The sequence below is a fragment of the Neofelis nebulosa genome, chromosome 12, assembly GCF_028018385.1.
Source record: "Neofelis nebulosa isolate mNeoNeb1 chromosome 12, mNeoNeb1.pri, whole genome shotgun sequence".
NCBI lineage: Eukaryota > Metazoa > Chordata > Mammalia > Carnivora > Felidae > Neofelis > Neofelis nebulosa.
The window spans coordinates 39,115,539-39,133,856 of NC_080793.1; the positions used below are offsets into that span (position 1 = coordinate 39,115,539).

At 37.9% G+C, this 18,318-nt stretch overlaps 1 protein-coding gene across 1 annotated transcript in view; it reads right to left on the minus strand.

The window, feature by feature from the left end:
- The window catches only part of UBE2R2 (ubiquitin conjugating enzyme E2 R2), a 117,236-nt gene that overhangs the window by 82,879 nt on the left and 16,039 nt on the right, over positions 1-18,318 (minus strand). The window lies entirely within an intron of this gene.

Below are 18,318 nucleotides of genomic sequence, written 5' to 3' on the forward strand. Positions count from 1 at the left end.
AGAGAAAATGAACTTGTTTGAGATTATTAGCCTTTCCAGAGAGAACAGTTGTTCAACCAAGTTGAGGATATTGGGAGCAATAGCAATAGTCAATTTAAAAACAAGGCAAATGATTTCTAGCAGGTTTCCTTGAATACAGATGAGTTAACAGATGTTGCAGATTACTTATCAGTTATTTATTTGATCAATCAATACAGAGTTTGAGTAACTAAAAAATTAGCCTCTATGAATGCCTATGTGAAACTACTAGAGTAAAGAGTATTTTCAAACTTAAGAAATCATTAATTCAGTATAACCTGAAGTGGAATCTAAGAAATGCTACAAGCAATGGTGGTAAAATGTGTGTGGTAAGAAAAAGGCTTAGTGGGGACAAATTAACAAAACTTGTGAAAATGTAAAATGTATAAGGTATTTCAAGACTATGGTTATTCACTGTATTACTCAGCAGCAGGTATTCTCGGGAAAATATCTGAACCCATCATGTCTTATAGACCAGTAGTGCCAAAAGATAAATTTTATTTGCTTTCGGGGATTTCACCATCATTGGTTCCAAAACAGAAGCTGAATATCCTGACTTGCCCCACCGCTCAGCAGTTCCATGGCTTGGCAGTTTTACTGCCATTTTTTGAGCCCAAGGAATGGACTCAACATTTTTCTAAAGAAAAAAAATCAGCCACAACCATTATTGTAGAACACCAAATGGATATGAAAATTTAGCTTTTGCTGAAAACTTGGTTTCTTGATGAACTTAAAATTAGCAAAAGACTGCTTATATAAGAAACACACTGCAGGTAAAGCCTAAAATATTTTAATAACTAAAGCTATTAGAATCGTATGTAATGGCAAACTGCTTATATGCTTCCTGTTCAGTCAAAAATTAAGGTCTCCATTCCCACACAAATTTGCAAAATATCTATTTTCTGAGCTCAAAGGACAATTTCAGCAGTGTTTTTGGACCCTAAGTAAAACAGAAAATTCATATTTTATTTTTTAATTTTCTTTTTATTTTTACATTTATTTATTTTTGATAGGCAGAGAGAGACAGAGCACAAGTGGGGGAGGGGCAGAGAGACACAGAGACACAGAAGCCGAAGCAGGCTCCAGGCTCTGGCTGTCAGCACAGAGCCAGATACAGGGCTTGAACTCACAAACCGCAAGATCATGACCTGGGCCAAAGTTGGACGTTTAACCAACTGAGCCACCCAGGCGCCCCAGAAAATTCATATTTTAAAATCAATCCATGTATAACTGTGCAACTGAGGAGCTTCAACCTAACCTACAAGTGACTGGAAGTGACTAATCTGTACTATAATGATACACTGAAAGACAAATATCAAGAATCTAACAGAATTTTATAAATGCCTTCCAAGCGATAAATTATTTCAATTAAAATCATATACTCACGGATTGATGTTTGTATTTGGCAGTACCAATCTGTGTGTAGACTTTTTGAAAAGAAAATCTCATTAGAGATCAACATTAACAAATGAACAACTGCAATCAATCTTAATAATAGCTCTGAACCCCAATTAAGCATTATCTAACCCCCAAAATTAATTCCCTTCTTCTCATTAGTAGACCTACATTATAAAAAATTATACTCAACTATTTACATTTTGAATTTTGTCAATAGGGTTTTGTGGAAGTTTGGTTTCTCTCGTTATGTAAGTAACTATGTAATAATAACTTTGATTTTTTCCTTTTGGCCTACAAAGCCTAAAATATCTGCTATCTGGCCTTTTACAGAAAAAGTATGTCAACCTCTGAACTATGTATATAGTTCCACTGAACTCTATAATTGCTTATAGAACTAAAAATAGGTGATTAAAAGAATACAGTATGTAATATCAATGTAATCTGATGGTATAGATAGATAGTACAGCTCTACAGAGGAAATGGAGATAGCATATGCAAAATAATTTATGCAACTGCTCAGCAATCATATGGCTAACAGTATTATTAGTATTGCTATTCTGAGACTACTGTATAATGTGGGATAAAACAAATGAGCAATTAATAATGTGATATTTTAGGGGTGCCTGGGTGGCTCAGTCGGTTAAACATCCGACTTAGGCTCACTCAGGTCATGATCTCGTGGCTTGGGGGTTCGAGCCTCGTGTCGAGCTCTGTGCTGATAGCTCAGAGCCTAGAGTATGCTTCAGATTCTGTGTCTCCCTCTCTCTCTGCATCTCCCCCACTCGCCCTCTGTCTCTCCCTCTCAAAAATAAACATTAAAAAAATAATGATGATGACATTTTAATCCGTTATTCCCTATATCCTTAAGAACAGAATTTTGGGTATGGGAAAAAGGATATATAGATGTCATATAAAAGAGATTAAGTCTTAAAATGTGTGTGTGTGTGGTTGTGTGTGGAAACAGATGTACATACATCACTCCTCTAACTCTGTCTTAGACAAAATGATAACTCAGCAATGCACATACCTAATGCCCAGATGACATTCTCAAATATCATTTTCCACTAATAACTAGGGTGTCTTGGAGAAACGAGGTGGTTACCAATCTGGAGCAGGAAATGTAAAAGATAAGCCTCAAACACTTGGTCATACCCTATAGCAAGAACGCTATAAAGAACACCTGGAGTGGATCAAGTTATTCAAGAGCTAATGTAGTAGGCTTCAATTGGCCAACAGTAGGACAATCTGAGAATCAATAATGTTAATAATTACCATTGATTAAAACCCATCAGATGTCTGAATTCCTAAATTCACAATAACACTATTTTAAAAATAGTTCTTAGAGGATAATAGGGAACTAATCTGCTATCTTGAAAGAGATAAAGACATAGAACCAAGTATGTATCCTGTAGCTCTGGATAACTAGTAGATAAGCAGAAACATCTCTTTTTTTTTTTTAATTTTTTTTTTTTAATTTTTTTTTAACGTTTATTTATTTTTGAGACAGAGAGAGACAGAGCATGAACAGGGGAGGGTCAGAGAGAGGGAGACAGAATCCGAAGCAGGCTCCAGGCTCTGAGCTGTCAGCACAGAGCCCGACGCGGGGCTCGAACCCACAAACTGTGAGATCATGACCTGAGCCGAGGTCGGACACTTAACCACCTGAGCCACCCAGGTGCCCCTTTAATTTTTTTTTTTTAACGTTTATTTATTTTTGAGACAGAGAGAGACAGAGCATGAACAGGGGAGGGGCAGAGAGAGAGGGAGACACAGAATCCGAAACAGGCTCCAGGCTCCAGGCTCTGAGCGGTCAGCACAGAGCCCGACGCGGAGCTCAAACTCATGTACCGTGAGATCATGACCTGAGCCGAAGTCGGACGCTTAACCGACCAAGCCACCCATGCGCCCCAGAGAAACATCTCTTAATAAAAGTATCCCAACTAGGGGCGCCTGGGTGGCTTGGTCGGTTGAGCGTCCGACTTCGGCTCAGGTCATGTTCTTGCGGTCCGTGAGTTTGAGCCCCGTGTCGGGCTCTGTGCCAACAGCTCGGAGCCTGGAGCCTGTTTCAGATTCTGTGTCTCCCTCTCTCTGCCCCTCCCCTGTTCATGCTCTGTCTCTCTCTGTCTCAAAAATAAATAAACGTTAAAAAAAATTAAAAAAAAAAAAAGTATCCCAACTAATAAATAAAAAAGAAATAACAGAATGTTACTGTTTTGCAACTATCAATAATTTAATTGATCTGGGCATTAAGCCCAACTGCTAACATGACAATAAGAGAGAAAACCAGTAACATAACTCCTGATTAAAGAACACAATACTGCCTATAGCAATGCCTAAAGGACTGAACCAGAGTCTGACCAAGGCTGTGAATCCAGCTACCAATTTGTAATAAACACAGAGGATGAAGGAACATGCTTAACTGCAACATGAGACGTGCAATCAGTAAAATTCAAACTTTGGCCAGGGTTCTTCAAGAGAAAAAAATGTAAAGAAAGAGGCAGGGGGTAAACTGTAATTTTAAAAAAACTTTAAAAACCCGAAATTTTAAAAAATGAGTAACACGATAATCTATGAATGCATACTTGGTGATAAAACTATAAAGAATAAGGAAATGATTAAGAGTCAGAACAATGGTTATCTGGGAAGGGGAGGGGGAAGAGGTTATAATCAAAACGGGACATGGGAAGGATTCCTGGATAGCTGAAAAATAGTTCTATTTTTTGACCTGGGTGCTGTAGTCTCATGAATATTTGCCTTATTTAAAAAAAAAAGGGGGGGGGGGTTGAGAGGGCACCTAGGTGGCTCAGTCAGTTTAGCAACTGACTTCAGCTCAGGTCATGAACTGTTTGTGAGTTCAAGTCCCACATCGGGCTCTGTGCTGACAGCTCAAGGACTGAAGCCTGTTTCAAATTCTGTGTTTCCCTCTCTCTTTGTCCCTCTCCCACTCACACTCTGTTTGTCTCTCTCTCAAAAATAAATATTAAAAAGGTGGGGGGTGCCTGGGTGGCTCAGTTGGTTAAGCATCCGACTTGAGCTCAGGTCACGATCCTGTGGTCCGTGAGTTCCAGCCCCACATTGGGCTCTGTGCTGACAGCTCAGAGCCTGGAGCCTGCTTTGGATTCTGTGTCCCACACTCCTCTCTGCCCCTCCCCACTCATGCTCTGTCTCGCTCTGTCTCTCATAAATAAATGTTAAAAAAAAATTTTTTTTTTAATTAAAAAAGAAAAAAAGTGGGGTGCTTGGGTGGCTCAGTCAGTTGAGTGTCCGACTTCGGCTCAAGTCATGATCTCACGGTTTGTGGGTTCATGCCCCGTGTCGGGCTCTATCTCCACTTGCACTTTGTCTGTGTCTGTCTCTCTCTCTCTCTCAAAAATAAATAATATTTTTAAACAAGAAAAGGGAAAAAAGGGGTGGGCACCTGGGTGGCTCAGTCAGTTAAGCATCAACTTTGGTTCAGGTCATGATCTCGCAGTTCCTGAGTTCGAGCCCCATTTCCGGGCTGACAGCTCAGAGCCTAGAGCCTGCTTTGGGTTCTAGCTCCCTCTCTGCTCCTCTCTCTCTCTCTCTCTCTCTCTCTCTCTCTCTCTCTCACACACACACACACACACACACACTTTTTCTCTCATATTTTTTTTAAAAAGTGTGCATGTGTTTGAGATTTTCTGCTTATTTTACAAGGATTAAATATGTAAAACAACAATACTATTATTGCCTTAGAGGTTTATAAGACATGTGTAACTAAAGTGTGATATCAGTAGCACAAGGTAAGGAGGACAGACTGGAATTCAATTGTTATGTGGTTCTCACTTTTTTTGAAAAGCACTAACTCAGACTAAAATGTAGTAAGTTAAGAATGCAGGGGTGTGTGGGTGGCTCAGTGGTTAAGCATCTGACTCTTGATTATGGCTCATGTCAAAATTCATGGTTCGTGGGATGGAGCCCCACATTGGGCTCTGCACGGACAGTGCTCAGCCTGCTTGGGATTCTCTCTCTCTCTGCCCCTCCCCTACCTGTACACATGTGCACTCTCTCTCAAAATATATAAACTTAAAAAAAATAAAGTATGCAGACTGAGGGGCACCTGGCTGGCTCAGTCAGAAGAAGCATGCAACTCTTGATCTCTGGGTCATGAGTTTGAGTTCCACCTTGGGTATAGAGATTACATACATACATACATATTAAAAAAAAAAAAAAAAGGAATGCAGATTGAAATATCTAGGGCAGTGGTTCTTAACCAGGGACAATTTTACCCTCCAAGGAGACATCTTGTAATGCTTGAAGACTGGTTGTCACAACTGAGAGACGGCTGCTACAGGTACCTAGTGGGTAGCAGCCAGGGATGCTGCTAAACATCATACAACACACAGGATAGCCCCCTACCCCACAACAAAAAAATCACTGGCTCCAAATGTCAATTGTGTTAAAGTTGAAAAACTCTGATTTAGGATAACTGCTAAAAACAATTATAAGAATGTATAACAAAGAAGAAAAAATGGAATAATTTCACTTACATGAAGTTGAAAAATAGGCAAAACTAAATTATGATAGAAATCATCAAAATAATCAGTGGCTATAGGGTATTTTTAAGTTTATTTATTTTGGGGGGGGGGGGTGGTGGAGACAGAATCCCAAGCGGGCTCTGCACTGCCAACACAGAGCCCAATGTGTGGTTCGAACTCACAAACCGTGAGATCATGCCCAGAGCTGAAACCAATAAAACCAAGAGTCAGACGCTTAACTTACTGAACCATCCGGGAGGCCCCTAGGTTTTGTGTGTTTGTTTTGTTTTGTTTTTTAAGTAAGCTGTATGCCCATTGTGCGGCTTCAACGCAGAACCCTGAGATAAAGAGTTGCATGCTTTACCAACTGAGCCAGCCAGACACCCCTAATTAATGGTTTAGGGGAGTGAGGGTACAGACTTGGAAGGGGTACAAGAGTGCCTTTTGGAGCACTAAAAATGTTTTCTCTCGTTCTAGGTATACACTTTACTGTATATTAAACCTCAACTGAAAAAACAAAAAACAAACAAAAAAAAAAAAGACTACTGAGCAGATAACCAAAGATTACCAGACTTAAGGTAAAGTCTTTAACATGAATCTTTCTTAAAAACAACCTGGGGGGCTCCTGGGGGGCTCAGTCGGTTGAGCGTCCGACTTCGGCTCAGGTCATGATCTCACAGCTCATGAGTTCGAGCACTGCGTCAGCCTCAGAGCCTGGAGCCTACTTCGGATTCTGTGTCTCCCTCTCTCTCTGCCCCTAACCCACTCACATTCTGTCCCTGTCTCTCTCAAAAATGAATAAACATTAAAAAAAAAATTAAAAAAAAAAAAACGTGGAAGAAACAGTCTATGAGGGAAAAATAAGCTTAAAAAAATAAATCACCATCTACCGCTACATAAAAATATACAATGTCTTCAGAAAGTTCGGAGAAAACACTGCAACCAAGACTCAAAAACAATGTTATTTTTAAAAATCAGGTATCAAGATAGAACTCTTTAAATAAAAACAGCAGAGATAAACATACAGAAATTCTACTCTTAGGTATTCTATTTACCCAAGAGATAAAAATGAATGTCCACTAAAAGACCTTAACAAAAATGTTCATAACAGCTTTATTCCAAGTAGCAAAAACTGGAAAAATGCCTATCAAACAGAGAAAGAGATAAACAAATTAGGGTATATTGATACAATGGAATACTACTCATCCAAAGGAACAAACTACATGTAACATATGTGAATCTCAAAAACAGTATGTTGAGGAAAAGCAGCCAAACCCAGGAATACATACTGTATGATTTCATTTACATAAATCTCTGAAACAGGCAAAAATAAAAGCTATAGTGATAGCAAACAAGAGTAGCTGCCTGGGATGATGTGGGGGAAAATTACTGGGAAGGGGCATGAAGGAACTGTCTGGAATTACGGAAATGTTCTATAATTTCACAGAGGTGGTGACTAAATGGGATTTGTCAAAATTAATCAAGCCACACCCTTAAAATCAGTACATTTTATTGTATGTAAATTATACTAAAAATGCTACATAAAACAAAAATGAATAACTCCACAGAAGGGGTGAAAGATAAAGGTGAGTTAATTATTTCTTTTTAAGTTTATTTATTTTGTGACAGAGTATGAGCGGGGAGAGGGGCAGAGATAGGGAGAGAAAGAATCGCAAGTAGGCTCCTCTCTGTGAGCAGGAAGACCAACAAGGGGCTCATACAAACTGTGAGATCATGACCTAAGCCACAATCAAGACCCAGATGCCTAACCAGCTGAGCCATTCAGGCACCCAAGATTTTTTTTTTTTTTTTTTTTTTTAAGTAATCTCCACACCCAGTGTGGGGCTCAAACTTACAACCCTGAGATCAAGAGCCACATGCTCCTCCTACTGAGTCAGCTAAGCACTCCAGGTGAGGTAATTTTTTTAAAGTTTTTATTTATTTTGAGAGAGAGAGAGAGAGAGAGAGAGAGAAGGGGGGGGGCATGAGTGGGGAAGGGACAGAGGACAGAGAGAGAGGAAGAGAGACAGAATCCCAAGCAGACTCCACACTGTCAGTGCATGAATTTCATTCTGCATAGTTGCCTCATGAGATCATAATCTGAGCTGAAATCAAGAGTAAAAGTATAAAAACATGGGGCACCTGGCTGGCTCAGTGAGATCATGCAACTCTTGATCTTGGGGTAGTGAGTTCAAGCCCCACATTAAGGGTAGAGATTACTTAAAAAAAACAATAAATAATAACAAAAATAAAAATACAAAGAAACTGAAAATCAGATAAAAAGACTTTTTTTTTTTTTTTTTGACAGGGAGACAGTGAGTGTAAATAAAGGAGGGGCAGAAGGGGAGAGAGAGAGAATCAGCAGGTTCCATGCCCAGCAGACAGTGAGAGATCATGACCTGAGTTGACATCAAGAATTGGATGCTTGGGGCACCTGGGTGGCTTGGTCGGTTAAGCATCCGACTTCGGCTCAGGTCATGATCTCACGGTCCGTGAGTTCGAGCCCCGCGTTGGGCTCTGTGCTGACAGCTCAGAGCCTGGAGCCTGTTTCAGATTCTGTGTCTCCCTCTCTCTCTGCTCCTCCCCTGTTCATGCTCTGCCTCTCTCTGTCTCAAAAATAAATAAACGTTAAAAGAAAAAAAAAATTTTTTTAATAAAAAAAAAAAAAAAGAATTGGATGCTTAACCAACTGACCCACTCAGGCACCTCAAAGACAATGTAAATTAGAGATTAATCCAGGCAATCCAAAATCCACGTAACAGGCACTTCCAAAAGATAACAGCAAAAAAAATTTATAGGAGAAATATCATTGAAATAACTCAAGAAAATTTTTCAATGCTGAAGAACACGAGTTTCCAGATTAAAAGTACCCATAGCAATGTGAAATTTCAGAACAGTGGGAACACAAAGATGATCTTGCAAATTTCCATAAGAAAAGAATTCACATATAATGGACAGGATTTAGAATGGTTCTGAATTTCAAAAAACCCTTTTGGAACCAAGAAGATAATAGAACAATAGCCTCAAAATTCTAAAGCTATGTGATTTCCAATCTAGAATTCTATACCCTGCCAAGCAACTCAAATTCAGTAAGAGCTCAAGTTAGAATAAGAGCTCTAGAGGCACCTGGGTGGCTCAGTCGGTTGAGTGTCGGCTTCGGCTCAGGTCATGATCTTGCAGTTCGTGAGTTCGAGCCCCACATCAGACTCTGTGCTGACAGCTCAGAGCCTGGAGCCTGCTTCAGATTCTGTATCTCCCTCTCTCTCTGCCCCTTCCCCGCTCATGCTCTCTGTCTCTCAAAAATGAATAAACGTTAAAAAAAATTACAAAAAAAAGAAGAGCTCAAAAATTCATGTGCTATGCACACCTCCTCAAAAACATCTACTGAAGGATATGATATACCAAAACATGAGAATGAACCAAAGACACAGACAATAAGGTAAACAGCCAATATAACACAGGTAGGAGCATGAAACACCCAGGCTGATGGCAAAGACAGTAAACTCAGTAAACAGCTATAAACTAGATACAGAAGGCAACTATGCAGAATAAAATTCAGAATACTTCAGGAGACTGGTGAAAAGTAAAATGATACAGCCGCTTTGGAGAACTGTCTGGTAATTTCCCACAAGATTAAACAGTTACCATATAATCTAGCAATTCCACCCCTAGATACACACCCAAGAGAAATGAAAAGAATATCCACACAAAATATGTACATAAATGTTCACAGAAGCATTATTCATAATAGCCAAAAAGTAGAAACAACCCAAATGTCCATCAACAGACAAATGGATAAACAAAATGCATTATGTCCATACAATGTGATTTTATTCAGCAACAGATGAATTTTGAAAACATTGTGCTAAGTTAAAGACGTCAGTAACAAAAGATCATATATATATGTATAAATGTATCTGTGTATATATATACGTATATATACACACTGTACAATTCCATCTATACAAAATGTTCAGAACAGACAAATCTAGTATATGTGCTGCCAAAGCAAGCACTAGAACAGGCAAGTCTAATACACAGAAAAAGTAGCTCAGTGACTGTTTAGGATTGAAGAGGTTGCTGAGAAACGGGGTATGACTGCTAACGGTTAAGGGATTTTCCTAGGGTAAAAAAAACTGGAGGGGGGGGGGTCCCCTGGGTGGCTCAGTCGGTTAAAGTGTTTGACTTGATCTCAGATCAGGTTTTGAGCTCATGATTGTAGTTCGAGCCCCACAGTGGGCTCTACACTGGGCATAAAGCATACTTAAAAAAAAAGTTTTCTTGGTAGGTGATGAAAATATGCTAAAATTGGTTGTAGTAACAATGATTGCATAACTCTGTAATATGCTACAAACCACTGGATTAAACACTATTAAGTGGCAGAATTACATGGAATATAAATTATATCTCAATAAAGCTATTACAAAAAAAATTCTTGGGATTAGTGGTAACTACATAGAAAAGTAAATGAGTAAGCAAAATAAGGTAACTATATGGAAAACAAAATATTACATGGGAAATAAAAATATTTTGGGGGGATCTGGGTGGCTCAGTTGATTAAGCATTCAACTCTTGGTTTCAGTTGATGTCACAATCTCATGGTTTTGTGAGTTTGAGTCCCTCGTTGGGCTCTGTGCTTGCAGTGTGTAGCATGCCTGGGATTCTTTCTCTCTCCTTGCCCCTCCCCCACTCATGCTATCTCTGTCTCTTTCAAAATAAATAAACTTAAAAAAAAAAAGTAATATTTTACTACATCTTAAATTTTAAGTAATGAAGATCTATAATTATGATATAACTTTAGGAAGACTGGAGGAATATATGTGCGTGTATGTGTAACATATATGTTAGAGGGAAAGAAGACAGTGGAGGGATTTAAAAAGAAATCCTTATCTTCTATGGCGGGCAATCACAGATAATAAAATTTAAAAATCAGAGAGTAGTAATAGAAGCACAGTATTAAGGAGGTTAATGCCAAAATGATCAGCTATAAGAATTTTTTTTTTTAACGTTTATTTATTTTTGAGACAGAGAGAGACAGAGTATGAATGGGGGAGGGGCAGAGAGAGAGGGAGACACAGAATTGGAAGCAGGCTCCAGGCTCAGAGCCATCAGCCCAGAGCCCAACGCGGGGCTCGAACTCACGGACTGTGAGATCGTGACCTGAGCTGAAGTCAGATGTTTAACCGACTGAGCCACCCTGGCGCCCCAGCTATAAGAATTTTAAGTTCTTTTGTGTGGAGTGATGGAAATGAAGAGGCAGTGTCTGGGGGACTATTTTATGAAGTAACTTTGCAAAACTCATTTAATTCTTTAAACTACAGACAGGTAAAACTTTGATTTTTATAAAATTTTTAACTCAATACAAGCAATTTAAAAGTTAAGAAGCTATTAGAAAATTGGGAAGATATTCAACAGAGGGGAAGTGGATATTTTGTGATCATCTTCCATAGCAAAAAAAAAAAAAAAAAAAAAAAAAAAAAAGAGAAAAAGAAAAAAGAAAAAGAAAGACTGCTTTTAAAGTACAAAAATTAATGGTATTAAGTACTAAAGTATATACTTAAAAATGGCTAAAATGGAAGGAGGCACCTGGTTAGCTCAGTAAGAAGAGCACAGTACTATTAATCTCAGGGTCCTGACTTCCATTGGGTGTGGAAACCACTTAAAAAAAATTTTTTTTTAATGTTTATTTATTTTGAGAAAGAGAAAATCCCAAGCAGGCTCCTCACTGACAGCACAGAACCCAACATGGGGATCGATCTCAGGAACCATGAAATCATGACCTGAGCCGAAATCAAGAGTCAGACACCGAACCAACTAAACCACCCAGGTTCCCCTAAGGAAAAAAAAAATGTTTTTAAAGAAGGTTAAAATGGGAAATTTTATGTTATGTGGTTAGTACAATTTTTTAAATGAAAAAATGGAAAAAAAACCACCACCACCTCTGGGAAATACAACCAGGGATATGGGAAGGGATAGAGTAGTAGGTATAATAAAACTTTTCATTTAATATCATCCTACATGATGCACATGTTATTACTTATAAAGTGAAAAATACCACTCAAAACAGTGTTGCTAACACTAACACCAACTAACATTTACTGACTGCTTTTCACATAGCAGGCACATTCTAAGTACCTTCACATGTACTAACATAATACTTAATTCTCACAGTATTCCTAACAAAGCACATGCCACATTCCCCTTCATCCCATTTTACAGAAGAAACTAAAGGCCTACAGAGGTTAAATAATTTGCCCAAGATCAGTTTCAGAACCAGAACCTAGCTGTCTTATTCTAAAGCCCAAACTTTAATCACTATATTATAATGTCTCTGTATTAAGAATGAGATTTAGCAGAAAACTCAAAGGGTTACTAAACACTAAAGTACATAATGCCTACTCTCTAACTCCACTGGAAATATGAACAGTTTTAAGTTTTAACCCTGAGTCTTCAGTCTCTAAAGTTGCTTGTAGGGACTAAAATCACAACCCATAAAAACCCAAGAAATTAGTTGCACTAAATAGCACTTACCAAAAAACGAAAAAAAGAAAGAAAAGTCTAACTACAAGCCTTTACAACAGAAAATAAACATAATTCAACTTTTTACTCACTGCCTTCTACTTCATTAACCCACGAGGGCATACAACAAAAAATAACACACACTATTCTTTTTTTTTTTTTGAGGGAGAGAGTGTGAGCAGGGGAGGAGCAGAGGGGAGTAGGGGGGCGGGGGGAGACAGAGGATCCGAAGTGGGCTTCACGCTGACAGCAGAAAGCCCCATGTGGAGCTCAAAATCATGAGCATGTCCTCAGCCTAAATCTGATGCTTAACCAACTAAGCCACCCAGGTGCCCCAACACACTATTTTTTAGCTCTCAAGTAAGATGTTCTTCAGATCTTCATGGTTAGTTAACTCTGCCCCTTATGATAACATTCCAAAAGTCACATTTCTTCAGAAATATCTAAATTGTCACACACACAAAAATTTTTAATATCCTCTTCCTAACTTCAGACCCCTACTTAACTATTTTACTCTTTTCTCCTTAGCACTTAACCACTTTCTAAGATGCCACATACTTTTTGGTCATTGTCTATCTCTCCCACTAGAATATAAGCACCATGAGTCAAGGGTTTTGTTCACTGTACCCTTGGCACCTACAACAGTGCCTGACACATGTAAGCACTCAATATTGGTAAACAAAAGTACACATAAACAAAAATAACAAACTTTAAATGTTCTCCATATTTCTGAAGTTAATATTTATAGTTTTAATTATATATAAGAATAACATAATGATGATTTACCTAGGCCCCAAATCCTTCTCTAGGTGTTTGTAGAGCATTACATGAGAAGCTAAAATATTCAACTTAGCAATACTTTTTCCTAGTGTTCTCATTTACTAAATTACTGCTTCAGAAATACATTAAACATGTTATGAAGTAATTTCCTTGCCTGAACAAAAATCACAATTATCAACTACTCATTAAGAACATCATATAGAGGCGCCTGGGTGGCACCGTCAGTTAAGTGTCTGAATCTTGATTTCAGCTTGCATCATGTTCTCATAGTTCATGAGTTCGAGCCCCACATGTGGCTCTGTGCTGATGGCGTGAAGCCTGCCTGGGATTCTGTCTCTCCTTCTCTCTGCCCCCCTCCCGTTTGTGCGCTTGCACACTCACTCGCTCTCTCAAAATAAAAAATTAAAGAAAATTAGGGGTGCCTGGGTGGCTCAGTCAGTTAAGATCGGACTTGGGCTCAAGTCATGATCTCGCAGTTCATGGGTTCGAGCCCTGGGTGGAGCTCTGTACTGACAATGAGCAGCTGGAGCCTGTTTCAGACTGTGTCTCCCTCTCTGACCCTCCCCCACTCGTGCTCTGTCTCACTCCCAAAAATAAATAAAGGTTAAAAAAAATTTTTTTTTAAGTAAACTAAAAAATAAAAAGATCACATAGAAAAATCCTTGGGAAAAAATTATATATGCTATTAACATAAAAATTCCAAAGCTTAAAGAAAACCTCTGGTTATAATTTCACAGGTATGTGTCATGGTTACATGAGAAGGTGGTACTTGGTGGTAGAGTAGTCACATAAACATAACAGTGAATTCTAAAGTACCTCTTTTTTGGCTAATAAAAAAATGTATAAATATATAACTCTGGAACATAAAGTCATTCTACTTATAAAGAAAAACACAGAATCACACTGAATATCAGGAATAGGAACCTTGTTTTACATCAGAATCACCTGGAGGGGTGCCTGGATGGCTCAGTCGGTTAAGCGTCCGACTTCGGCTCAGGTCATGATCTCGCAGTTCATGGGTTCGAGACCCACGTCAGGCTCTGGGCTGACAGCTTGGAGTCTGGAGTCAGCTTCGGATTCTGTGTCTCCCTCTCTCTCTGTTCCTCCCCTGCTCTCACTCTGTCTCTCTCTCTCTCTCTCTCAAAAATAAAGATTAAAAAAAAATTAAAAAAAAAAATCACCTGGAAACGCCCACCAGATTCCCATGTCCTTCCCCAGAATATTCTCATTTCTTTCTCAGATATGTAGTTTACAAATACATTCTCCCAGTTCATGGCTTGTCTTTTCATTCTCTTATCTGTGTCCTTCGCAGAAAATAGTTTTAAATTTTGATGAAGTTCACTTCATCAATTTTTTTCTTTTCAGGGATCATGCCTCTGGTGCTGTATCTAAGAGCTCTTGGCCAAACTCAAGGTCAAGAAGACTTTTCTCAAGGCTTTCTTCCAGGGGTTTTAATGCTTTATGATTTACATTTAGGTTTATGATCCATGCTGAGTTACTTTTTGCATAAAATACATTATATAGGTTGAGGCTTACTTCTTTACATACAGATGAGCAATTTTTGCAACACCATATGTTGAAAAGACTGTCCTTTCTCCAACGAATTATTTGCACCTTTGTCAAAAAATCAGTTGACTATATTTAAGTCTATTTCTCAGTTCTCTATTCTGTTTCTTTAGTTCAATATATCACACTCTCTTGATTAGTATTCCTTTATACTGCATCTTAAAATTGGGTATTATGAATTTTCTAGCTTTGCTCTTCTTTTTCAAAATTGTTTTGGCTAATCTAATCCCATTAACTTTCCATATATACCTATGTAAAACCAAGGCATAGTAGCCAAGTCTTTAATGGTTTCCTAGCCCTCTAGAAAATAAGCAGAGCCTGCTTATGATTCTCTCTCTCTCTCCGCCTCTCCTCCAATCACTCAGGTGTGTGGCGCAGTCTGTCTCTCAAATAAATAAACTGGAGGAAAAAAAAAGATAGTATTTTTTAGAAAGGAAAATAAATCCCCAGGTCCAACAAGAGAGAAAAGGTTAAATAACAGCTGGGAAAATGTTCAGAATATATTAAGTTAAAAAAATGAATACGCAGTATCTGATTTTTGAGATGAACTATAGCATATTCAGAAGAAAATGTATTACAAGTATTACTTCTAGGGGTGCCTAGCTGGCTCAGTCGTACAGCATGCAATTCTTGATCTCGGAGTCACAGTTCAAGCCCCATGTTGGGCACAGAACTTAGTTTAAAAAAAAAAAAAAAAAAGTATTACTTCTAAGTAACATCAATATAAGTGACGTTTTCTTTATAGCTTCAGGAACTTTTAAAACTTTCTAGGGGCTCCTGGATGGCTCAGTCAGTTAAGCATCCGACTTCGGCTCAGGCCATGATCTCACAGTCCGTGAGTTCGAGCCCCACGTCCAGCTCTCTGGTGACAGCTTGGAGCCTGGAGCCTGCTTCAGATTCTGTGTCTCCCTCTCTCTGACCCTCCTCCGTTCATGCTCTGTCTCTCTCTGTCTCAAAAATAAACAAACATTAAAAAAAATTTTTTTAACTTTCTATAATAAACGTGTTGAATTATAAGTGGGGATTAACATTTTATTTTTTGAAAGGAGCTACTACCATTTTCGCAGTAAAATACAGGTAACTCTGTATCAGCCTGTAACTTATTTGTATCAAGTTTGTTCACAGACTAGGAATCATCCACACAGACAATGTTTTAGAAGAATTTACTCTAAACCCCACAAATTCTTCTAGCCTACTGTCATGACAGTGACAAATACAATTTTCTCCATGCTTGTCTTCATGTTTAACTTTGGGTAGATTTGTAAGCACAAATTAATATTTTAAATTACATCATTAATAAATGACACATGGGAACAATATTTGCAACAAGCAACCTTCTTTAGGCACACAGCCTTTATCCTAGTTAAAATAAATAAAAACAAAACCTAACAAAAATGGGCAGAAGACAAGTATAGATAACCTGCATATACATTACAAATGGCCAATGACATGAAAGTAAGCTAAATTTCATTGACAATTAAGAGAAACAACCATCATAAAAGCTGATTTATCAGAACTGCAAATTTTATAGTTTGACAATACCCATAAAAATTACATCATGGAATAAAAATTAGTATTTCCGAAGGATAATTTGACCAGTAAAATTTAAATACATATATCCTTTAATCCAGGCAATCTATTCACAAAAATATAAAGATATGTAAAAATGTCCCTTTTCAGCTTTGCTTGTAAGAGTAAAAAACTGGGGTGCCTGGATGGCTCAGTCAGTTGAGTGTCCAACTTCAGCATAGGTCATGATCTCATGGTTTGTGAGTTAGAGCCCAGTGTCAGGCACTGTACTGACAGCTCAGAGCCTGGAGCATGCTTCAGATTCCGTGACTCCCTCTCTCTCTGTCCCTCTCCCAATTGTGCGCGTGCGCTCTTTCTCAAAAATAAACATTAAAAAAAACCTGAGAATGATTAATTGCCCATCAATAGACAGTTGAATAAAGTATATCCTTAACTGGAGTATTGTGCAACAGTTACAATTAATGAGACAATCCACAAATACTGATCATGGAAAGATCTCCAAAATAAACTATTATGTTTAAAAACAAGATGCAGAGGGGCGCCTGGGTGGCTCAGTCGGTTAAGCGGCCGACTTCGGCTCAGGTCATGATCTCACACTCCGTGAGTTCGAGCCCCGCGTCGGGCTCTGTGCTGACGGCTCAGAGCCTGGAGCCTGTTTCAGATTCTGTGTCTCCCTCTCTCTGACCCTCCCCTGTTCATGCTCTGTCTCTCCCTGTCTCAAAAATAAATAAAAATGTTAAAAAAAAAATTAAAAACAAGATACAGAAAAAGCTTTTAAGTATAATTAAAATTATAGTTTAAAAATGCATAGTTATGTTTGTACATGCATAGAATATTTTTCTGAAGGGTCACATGTCAAACAGTTAAGTGATTTTCAAGGGAAAGACTTTCATGCTGCTTGAATTTTTTCCTAGAAAAACAATAAACTAATGCCCTTAATAAATGTCCCTCATTACATCTTTAATGTTATAAAATTTAAATTACTGTATAATACCTGCATAACAGATTTCACTCCATCAAGAAATTAGTATTTTTCTCCACCAAATTTACTAACCTAAACTTAGCTCCATGAGATATGAGGTGAGATATGACTAGATCCTGCATGGTAAGTTTTATGAATTTAAACAGAGAAGAAACAATGTGGAAAACATAAGTGGCTACCTAGGTTTGGGGCTAGAACTTTCCATGACTATGTCTGGTGACCACCAGTGTTAGAAACATAGTAACCTTCCATTACTTTTAGTATTATAATAATATCCTTTACTATGTAATAAAACAATTATTACCAGTCCAGTACAATAATGAATTCCTTAAAACTGAAGACAGCAGTTTAGCAGTTAAATATATTCAATTGGCAAAAAATAAAGTTTAAAAAAAAAAGAGAGACAAGTGTTGGTCAAGATTACAGAAATTAGAACCTCACAAGCACTGCTGGTGGGAATATAAAATGGTACAACCACTTTGGAAAATAGTCTGAGTTCCTCAAATGATACAGAGTTCTTATATGACCCAATAATTCAGAGAAATGAAAATACATGCCCACATTGACACTTGTACACAAATGTTCATATCAGTGTTATTTTCAATAGAAAACAACTCAAATGTTCATACGCTGGAACATTATTTAACAATGAAAATAAACGAAGTACTGATACATGCCACAACATATGAATTTTGGAAACATTATGCTAAATTAGCCAGTCACAGAAAACTGTATGTTATAGGATTCCATTCATATGAAATGTAAATCTGTACATTTGTTGAATAAGCAAATCTATAGTCACAGAAAGTAGACTGCTTGCCTAAGGCTTGGGGAAAAATGAGGAGTGACAACTAATGGGTATGGAATTTCTTTTCTGGGTGATGAAAATGTTCTAAAGTTGATTGTCATGAGTTGTAAAACTCTTGTGAATATACTAAAAAAGAACACTGAATTGTACATTTAAGTAAGTGAATTGTATGGTGTATGAATTGTATCTCAATAAAACTGTTATCCAAAAAAAAAAAA